Source organism: Cibotium barometz, chromosome 42, assembly GCF_041138505.1.
Source record: "Cibotium barometz isolate CiBa-2024 chromosome 42, ASM4113850v1, whole genome shotgun sequence".
NCBI classification, from domain to species: domain Eukaryota; kingdom Viridiplantae; phylum Streptophyta; class Polypodiopsida; order Cyatheales; family Cibotiaceae; genus Cibotium; species Cibotium barometz.
The window spans coordinates 33051818-33062438 of NC_141087.1; positions in this window are offsets into that span (position 1 = coordinate 33051818).

Here is a 10621-nt window from a genome sequence, read left to right on the forward strand (position 1 = left end):
ATACGTCTTGAAATATCAAATGTACGTAAGGTAACGAAGAAGATGAAGCTCTCTAAAATGCCTGGCCATGTAGAAGAAGATGAAGCTCTCTAAAATGCCTGGCCATGTAGAAGAAGTTTTAAAGCACGAGGCTGGTGTTGCATTCATGGAGTACACGACCAAAAGTAAGGCTCCCATGGCCTCAAGAGATATTTTTATGGCTGGCTACATGCGTTGAGCCAATGAGGGGAAGTTAGGTTGCTCCAAAAGAGAAGGTATGGGATCATCATGTGTAGCATGATTGTTCAAGCACATCAATAGTAGAAACATGTGAGTGAAGTTCGATGGTAGACCTAGAAGCATCTCCCCATGCTTCATACATATGTCGGCATTGCTCCATAAGTGAAGCATGTGAAGCACCCCACAACAACATCACCTTAATTTGGTGCTTACAAATATTTCCAAGCTCTGCCCATGCACATGTACAACATGCCCATTGGCAATCGGAATTGTAGACCGTGTAAAATGAAGCTTTTGTGTGCACGCTCTCCACTATAGCAACATCACCAACCTGGAATGAGACATTATCATCTAGTATCTGAAGTGCTCGCTCATAAGAATTCTCCACTACTCTTTCAATGGCGTTGTTTCTCATAAAACCATTATCCTTCAGCTGCTGAACATACCAATAATATGGCAAGCATGAAGATGTTAACTTGTATAAGAGCCAATCCACCTGCCTCGAACTCATCCTTTTGGAAGAGCCCAAGAACTTATATTTGAGCTGCCCATGATATGACTCTCTATTGCTCCATTAGTGTCTTGTCCTGAATGTGGAAGCAATCGGGAAGCACGCACCCACATTTCTGCACATAAAACAAATGAAGTTAGAAGAGCAAGACATGAAGTACGAACAAGAAGGAGAGCAAGTGTGCATTATTTTACCTATAAGAAGAGTATGTATAAAGTTTAAAATTCAACCTTACCTAGTTTAGCCTCCCAATAGGTTTTGAAATACTCAATAAAACATCCCTCATCTCTAAAGTCGGAGTAGAAGGTAAAGATCATAGCCTTTGCATCCTCTTTGATCATATGGTCAGTAGAATTTGCTGACCCTTGCATGTTCATGATATTTTCCAAAGACCAAAACATAGAAGCTCTTTTGGGCCATTCCTTCACCTTCTTAATAAGGTGTCGGAGCCAACAACGTTTGACATGCCACAAGCATAGAAAAATGGGTTGATTGAACACCACCCTACGAAAAATAGAAAGCACACGTCACATAGAACTCAAACACACGGTACTCATTAGTTTGTACTCAACACATATTAATATATGGTCCTCACCTGAGCGCATTAATCTCCGTTTCGGCATCATCAACCATAAAGGCTCTAGGCTCATACCCGCGCTCCTAGCCGCTAAAAATAACTTGTGAAAAAAAGTAGCGGGTCCGTGTATCAGCGCGTGTATCATCGCGGCCATAGACATGCGTGTAAAAGCGCGTGTATAGGACTGCCCAGACGCGCTCTTACACGGGTGTATACACGCGTTCTGTTCAGTTCAGATGCATTTGGACGCGTTGATACATGCGTCTATACACGCGTTTTGTTTAATTTAGATGCGCTTATACACGCGTATTTCTCAGTTTTGACGCGTTTATACACGCGTGTTTTACAGATTATCCGCGTATATACACGCGATTTTTAGCAGTTCTGACGCGTTTATACACGCGAACAGAGAGCAAAAAAAAAAATCCAGAGAGTGCTATTTGGTGCCTGAATACTGTTCCAGCATTCCAGCACCCAATAACACTCTCTGGATTTTTTTTTTTTTGTGCATTAGACCATCCACGAAGAACATATGCACGAGGGAGATTAAGACAAGAACGACATGAATGCATACATTGTCAATACACGATTCAAGACAGACATGAATGTAATACTATCGATTCACGATTCAATATTACTATCAAAATTTCACACATATATACAAGGGAGTCCATATCTCGAAGTAGCCCATGGCTTCAGTTTACAAAAAAATATATACAACCACATCCTCAATATGGAATGTGATACTATAAGTCTGAGTACTACTCAGACCCAGATGATGACTCGGTGCTCCCTCCATGCTCAGATGAGCTCACATCGGTCGGAATGTTCGATGAGTAGTGCTCACGTCCACCCTCTGCAGTGGCGGCGGCGGGTGGATCATCAGCAGCTTGTGCCTGTTCAAGTAATATATAGTATATAAGTATATATATATGTAATTCAATAAACCAAAATCATTCGTTTAGAATTTTCAAGTACCTGTCGACCGTATGGTCTCATGGCCATCTCAAACTGCGCGTCCGTAATACGTCCCTCGGCTCTGAAGATGGCCCACGTGTCACGTCTGCTATGCCGGCGAGCATACGCAGTATCGTGGGTTGTGGGCTTCCTCCCCGTAACCCGTCGCTGTATCATAATCAACACAATTTGTAAGATTAAAACAATCATAGAATCAATGAATTAAGTAAACAATCAAATAAAGTGGCAAGATACGAACTCTGCCTCCCATGACTCGACGCCGCCAGATCCGAAATGCGAAGATCCAATGGTTTCCATCTGGATCCGTCGTGCCTCCACATGCTGCCTGCTCTTCATGCCACCCTCTGCTCGTTTCTTTACCTCCTTCCACTCGCGTTTGTGCGCAGTGGAAGGTTTCTCGGCAGGATAGCCACCCGCCGCAGCTACATTTAGCCGGTCATCGTACGCGAGTTTTTTAAGGTGAGATCTTTTATTACTTAAGATCTCCCTTATTCGCGTCCTTCCCCATACATCCGAGAATGTAGCATGTGGGGGATTGGGGTACCGACTATGTACAGCCTCTATCACCTCCCCAACTAATCGGCTATTTTGATCTTTAAATTTAATAAAACAATTTCTATACAAGTTTGATACTACCCCACGCATGTACTCCATTACCTCCCTCCCCCTTGCATCCATCACTATCCCTGTTATATGTACATTATGTGTGCTATGTTATATACACATTATGTGTGCATATACTAGGAGGCTAACCCACATTAGGCTTGTGAGCATGGGAGCATGGGAACAAGCTCTAGTGGAGCATGGGTTAGGACTAACCTTAAGGATTAAGGTTAGGGTCAGGCATCCAAGGGTCACACATGAGGAATGGAAAGTCAAGAGTCACTTGAGGGCCCTCCTATATAATAGGGGCATGGGGCACACTCAAGGGAGCTGGGTGGGCATTGGAGCTTGGAGCTTGATGGCTTGGAGGCTCATGCTATGGTCTCTTGTGTAGAGGTCCATATCTACTCACCTACCATTTCACACTATAGCTACATGCTATTGGATTGTGTTATACCTCTTGATGGTATGGGACATCAAGGTAGAGGTATGATGTATTTCATTCTTTATTCATGTGTGCATCCCTTGGGCTCGGGGGTGGTTGGGTGGTTGAGTTTATGCCTGTTCTATGCATGTTTTATGCATAACAATTATCTAGAGAGATCTTAGGGTTTTAACAGTGGTATCAGAGCTATCTCTATTTAATTGTTGTTTTTTTTTTAGTAAATTTTAACATTTACTAATAAAATGTTATTTTTTGTTGATTTGTGTTGATGAAATGCACATGGATCATCGTTATGGTGATTGGAACGTGTGGTACTTCAATTCAATGGACGAATCGACGTTGCGGGGGAATACCGTGAGTTAATGCTATTTTTCCTTATTTTTTAATGGTTAAAATAAGCATTAATGGAAATTTTTACCAAAATTCACATATTTTATTGTGAATGTTGTTGGTAGAATGGATTCCATAATTTTCTAAAATTTTTAGGAAATTTTTCCTAATTTTTTAGGGATTTTTTGAGCATTTTTTTTTATTTAAAATGTATTTTTATACATTTTTTGCGGGTTTTTTCCGCGGGAATGCGATCAAATTCTGTCAATTTCTACTGAAATTCAGTAGGGGACAGCGTGTTGTCGCATGTGATGCTCTCCCGTGTGCGTAGGGTTCTCTCCGTCTCTCAAATCTGAGTTTTCCTCATTTTTTCATGAAATTTCTCTTAAAAATGAATTTTTTAAACATTAATCATAATTAATGTTAATTATGATTAAGGTTTAATTAAAAAAAGCTTAATTAAGATTAAGCTAATCTCTCTGTTTAACAGAGAGAGAGGAGAGAGTGGAGGAGGAAGATGAATTTGGAGAGAAGGGAGGAGAGTAGGGAGAAGAGAGAATTAATCTCTCTCTCTCTCAGGCTCTTGCGCAGGCGACGGGAGGGGGGGGGCTGCGCTGCAGCCCGGCGGAAAAAAACGCCCCCCCCCCTAAAAAAAATCAAATGTTAATAAGCTAATTAAAGCTTATTTATTTTTTTTCATTTTTTTTAAAAAAAATGAGTTTTTTTTTATTAAAAAAAGAGCTTTTTGATATTTTTCAGAAAAAAGCTTGAAAATAAGCCTTAAAAATACTGGAAAATAGGGGATTTGAGAAAAAAAATTCTCTGAAAATTCTCTGAAATTTTCTTCTTAAAAATTTCTTGGCTTTTCAACTTCCGGAAAACCTTTGGCTTTCCGTTTTCCCAAAACCTTTTGGCTTTCCGAATTCCGGAAAAACTTTTGACCTTCCGTATTCCGGAAACCTTTGACCTTTCACATTCCGAATTTTTTGTCTTTTCATTTTCCCAAAACTTTTGGCTTTCCGTATTCGGGGAAAACCTGTTGGAATTCCGAAATTTTTTGACCGTTCGTATTCTAAATGCGTTCGGGGTTGATTAAAAATTTCAAAAAATTCCTGAAAATTAGTGGAAAATTAGACAAAGGTTATTTTAAATTTTGGAAAAATGTGGGGTTGGTGTTTGGCATGTGGTGTGTCCATTCGGGCGCCCATGACCATTCAAATTCCTTTAAAATTATATTTTTTGACCCAGAAAATTAGAAAAATCCATTAAAATTAAAAATTTTCATTGGATTTGAGAATTGTCGGGCGGAATTAGAAATTTCGTGAACGATGGGATTCTCGGGAAAAATTAGGAATATTCTAGATATTATATTTAGAAATCCTAAAAATTGGTATTTTTAAAATATCAATGGTATTTTGGCAAATTAAATTGCTAAAAATTTTCTGGAAAAATATAGGTTTGGAATGCCATGAGATAGGTTTGGTGGAATTCAAAATTATTATATTTTGAGGTCCTGTAAAATTTAGGAAAATTAGAAAAAAATCATGATAATTCTTTTTCTCGAGAATGTAATATTTTCGAGGGTTATTTAATGTTGAAGTACGTTTCCTCGTGCTGACATTGAATAGATGCGAGTTATTCGCATATTTTTAATACGATTATATCTCGTATTAATGGATATTTATGTTTGGATTAATTCTAAACGATGTATTCATGATTTTTTACCATTATTTAGCCATTCTTTTTGGACATGTTCCTTAATTTCTTTTGATGGCTATAATTTTCGTTCAAAGTGTGTTTCACCTTTGACATTTTTCCATGATAATTTATTTTGGCACTTATTTAAGTGTGGCTTGTGCTTAATTTCTTAAGCCTCTATCATGGGTTAGTTGATCTGGTGGATTTATTGGATGTTTTCCAAGTTTTATATGGACTCATCATGTTCTGCCTAGATCACTTGTGTCTAGGGTTTTTCTTATTGAGTGCTACACACATGTGTTTCACTTTCTTACTTTGGAGTTTTATTTGAACAACGCAATGTTCATATACTCCGGATTGATGAGTTGGCCACCACCAATTTTAATGCTTCTTTTGGCATGATTTATGTCCATTAGATGGTATGCATTGATTTTTATGGATCAACTATGGTTTTTATGGATTTAAGGAGCTTCTATGCTTTTATCCATGCTTTTATAAGGATCTTTTGATCTTTTGAATAATTACATGTGCTTTGAAGGTAGCATTTGCCTTCGTTTTTTGCACGTAATTTTGGAGTATATTTCTTATACTGTTGTATATATTCCAACTCGGATACCTAGTTGCTTATGTATCTAGGTGAGTTATTTTTCTACCCTAACTTTATGGTGTTTTGGGTAGTTATCATTAGAAAGGCGCCAATAATTCAATTTCTTTTCTAATGATGTACTCAGAAGGAGTTATTCCTTGATGTAGTCTCGAGTGTATAGAGACAGTTTTAGTATGTGAAAGTCTGGATAAGGCCATCTTATTCCTTTTATACAGGATTTTATTCATATTTCCTAGACGGCATACTAGGGAGTTTCAAATTGTTAAGGAATGTATGGGTGGTATCATGGTGGTATGGGACGCTAGGGATCCCTCACATATATTATCTTATGGGATAATTTGGGCTCAAGATTGTTGCTTTGCTTACATCACTTAGCATGTTGACCTCAACATTCAAAGACAATCTTATTTTCTAAATTCACTAGAAGGCATTCTTTAGATAAACTTCTTTTATCTATAGCCTACATGTTTTGATGAGGGTAATCTCATCGACATTTTCACTTGTTGAAATCTCTTTCTTTAGAGTTCGAACAAGTTTATCTTGTTGTGTTCAGATAAGGAAATTTGGATTCTTCCTTTGTTGGCATTTCTTTCTCTAGTTCCGTACTTTAGGTGATTTACACAATCAACCTGATAGGTTTACGGATGGACATATGTGACTCATCGAGACGTTGATGACTCTATGTTGATATGGGTAACTCGAGACGTCGATTATTCCATATGCAGATGTGGGTATGTCGGGGCGCCGATGAATCCCTGGTTTCTGCTGTTATAATGCCATGCTTTCCTACTTTATTCCGAATGGTTTACAACGAGGAAGTTACTTTGAATGTGAATTGTTCTGATCATCCGCAATAGTCTGATGGGCAAACAGAGTGTATGAATCAGATTGTAGAGTATATGCTTCGTGCATGTCTCTAGAAAATCATCATATTGGAAAATATCTTTCAATGATGGAATTTGCCTATAACAGTTCTAAATTTACGGCTATTATTTTAGTCCGTGCATACTTATGTATGGGTATCAACTCAGGGCACCTATTGATGTCAGTCTTAAGGACATCGAGCTTGATGCATCGAGGGATTTCTTGCGAGATATGTAGGAAATTCTGACCGAAGCTCGGGATTCTATCAGGAGTGCTCATGATAGGGCACGGTTTTATGCTGATAGGAGACGCTCATCTCGGTTTTTTGACCCAGGAGCGTTGGTTTATTTTAATGTTCCTAAAGATTGTCAGACTTTGTTAATAGGAAAATGCTCGAATTTATCTCCTAGATATTCTGGTCCATTTCGAGTTATATATCGGATTGGCACGGTTGCGTATGAACTAAAACTACCTCCAATTGTTACAGTTCATCCAGTCTTTCATATCGATAGATTGAAAGGGAAACTGGGAGGTGAGGATGACACAGTTACTCCTCAAGAACTCGTTGAAGTCGATGAATTATCCTATGTTCCACATGAACCTGATAAGGTACTTGAATTTAGGGAAAGGAAACTTTGTAGTTGACTAATCCCTGAGGTGAAAATAAGGTGGAAAGATAGGGAAATTGAGAAAATCGACTTGGGAGTCAGTTGAGATTGTTCAGCGCAGTTCTTCTTCTTTTTCATTGCAAGAGTGCAATGTTTTGAGAGAGGGGAAGTATGTTATATGTACATTATGTGTGCTATGTTATATACACATTATGTGTGCATATACTAGGAGGCTAACCCACATTAGGCTTGTGAGCATGGGAGCATGGGAACAAGCTCTAGTGGAGCATGGGTTAGGACTAACCTTAAGGATTAAGGTTAGGGTAAGGCATCCAAGGGTCACACATGAGGAATGGAAAGTCAAGAGTCACTTGAGGGCCCTCCTATATAATAGGGGCATGGGGCACACTCAAGGGAGCTGGGTGGGCATTGGAGCTTGGAGCTTGATGGCTTGGAGGCTCATGCTATGGTCTCTTGTGTAGAGGTCCATATCTTCTCACTTACCATCTCACACTATAGCTACATGCTATTGGTTTGTATTATACCTCTTGATGGTATGGGACATCAAGGTAGAGGTATGATGTATTTCATTCATTATTCATGTGTGCATCCCTTGGGCTCGGGGGTGGTTGGGTGGTTGAGTTTATGCCTGCTTTATGCATGTTTTATGCATAACAATTATCTAAAGAGATCTTGGGGTTTTAACAATCCCGCCCCTATCCGTCACATCATAGCAGATCACTCTCTCCACCTCTCTCATCTCCTCCTCTTCTGAACTGTCTCCTCTAACTCTTCTCCCTCTATCTCCTCTCTCACTGCGTGCCCTACTACCTCCCCCACCTCCCCCACCTCCCCCACCAAAGCACCTGCCGCATCCTCCACTCCCACTCTTCCTACTGCTGCGGGTGGAGTCACGACTGGGGGATTATCTACGTGATGGTGGCTATGAGCCCTGACGGAACGGTGGCTCTGAGGGAGCACGTGATGGTGGCTGTGAGGGTGTGCGTGAGTGTGTCTGGGACGAGGTATGTCTCCTCGGTGGACGTGGAAGAGGAGAAGCTGCATGCCGTCTCGTCGGACTCGTAGGCATAGACGGCACTGGAGTGCCCTGGATACTCGCGGTAGGGGTATAGACACCAGGCAGGGAAGGAGGGGGATGGGCATACATATACTCTGTAAGCTCAACTGGACCAGGATGGCGCCCAAAATGATTTAGCATCTCCATCAGCCAATTGCTGTACGCAAATGGATCGGATGAAGAACCTGGAATATCCATAAAGAACCTGCAAAAATAATCCTCATGTACATCATGGGCTGTCTCTTGACTCACACAAATATCATCATTCAAGTCACCTATCAGCCTGCGAACCATAGAAACAAGAAACGCAGTCTCGTGTATACACCCGTCCAGAAACGCGTGTATACACCCGTCAAAAAACGCGTGGACGGGTGTATACACGCGTTTTTTGACGGGTGTATACACGCGTTTCTGGACGGGTGTATACACGAGACTGCGTTTCTTGTTTCTATGGTTTGCAGGCTGATAGCACCCGTCCACGCATTTTTTGATGGGTGTATACACGCATTTCTGGACGGGTGTATACATGAGACTGTGTTTCCTGTTTCTATGGTTCGCAGGTTGATAGGTGACTTGAATGATGATATTTATGTGAGTCAAGAGACAACCCATGATGTACATGAGGATTATTTTTGCAGGTTCTTTATGGATATTCCAGGTTCTTCATCCGATCCATTTGCGTACAGCAATTGGCTGATGGAGATGCTAAATCATTTTGGGTGCCATCCTGGTCCAGTTGAGCTTACAGAGTATATGTATGCCCATCCCCCTCCTTCCCTGCCTGGTGTCTATACCCCTACCGCGAGTATCCAGGGCACTCCAGTGCCGTCTATGCCTACGAGTCCGACGAGACGGCATGCAGCTTCTCCTCTTCCACGTCCACCGAGGAGACATACCTCGTCCCAGACACACTCACGCACACCCTCACAGGCACCATCACGTGCTCCCTCAGAGCCACCGTCCCGTCAGGGCTCACAGCCACCGTCACGTAGACAATCCCCCAGTCGTGACTCCACCCGCAGCAGTAGGAAGAGTGGGAGTGGAGGATGCGGCGGGTGCTTTGGTGGGGGAGGTGGGGGAGGTGGGGGAGGTAGTAGGGCACGCGGTGAGAGAGGAGATAGAGGGAGAAGAGTTAGAGGAGACAATTCGGAAGAGGAGAAGATGAGAGAGGTGGAGAGAGTGATCTGCTATGATGTGACGGATAGGGGCAGGATAGTGATGGATGCGAGGGGGAGGGAGGTAATGGAGTACATGCGTGGGGTAGTATTAAACTCGTATAGAAATTGTTTTATTAAATTTAAAGATCAAAATAGCCGATTAGTTGGGGAGGTGATAGAGGCTGTACATAGTCGGTACCCCAATCCCCCACATGCTACATTCTCGGATGTATGGAGAAGGACGCGAATAAGGGAGATCTTAAGTAATAAAAGATCTCACCTTAAAAAACTCGCGTACGATGACCGGCTAAATGTAGCTGCGGCGGGTGGCTATCCTGCCGAGAAACCTGCCACTGCGCACAAACGCGAGTGAAAGGAGGTAAAGAAACGAGCAGAGGGTGGCGTGAAGAGCAGGCAGCATGTGGAGGCACGACGGATCCAGATGGAAACCATTGGATCTTCGCATTTCGGATCTGGCGGCGTCGAGTCATGGGAGGTAGAGTTCGTAAGTATCTTGCCACTTTATTTGATTGTTTACTTAATTCATTGATTCTATGATTGTTTTAATCTTACAAATTGTGTTGATTATGATACAGCGACGGGTTACGGGGAGGAAGCCCACAACCCACGATACTACGTATGCTCGCCGGCATAGCAGACGTGACACCTGGGCCATCTTCAGAGCCGAGGGACGTATTACGGCCGCGTAGTTTGAGATGGCCATGAGACCATACGGTCGACAGGTACTTGAAAATTCTAAACAAATGATTTTGGTTTATTGAATTACATATATATATACTTATATACTATATATTACTTGAACAGGCACAAGCTGCTGATGATCCACCCACCGCCACTGCAGAGGGTGGACGTGAGCACTACTCATCGGACATTCCGACCGATGTGAGCTCATCTGAGCATGGAGGGAGCACCGAGTCATCATCTG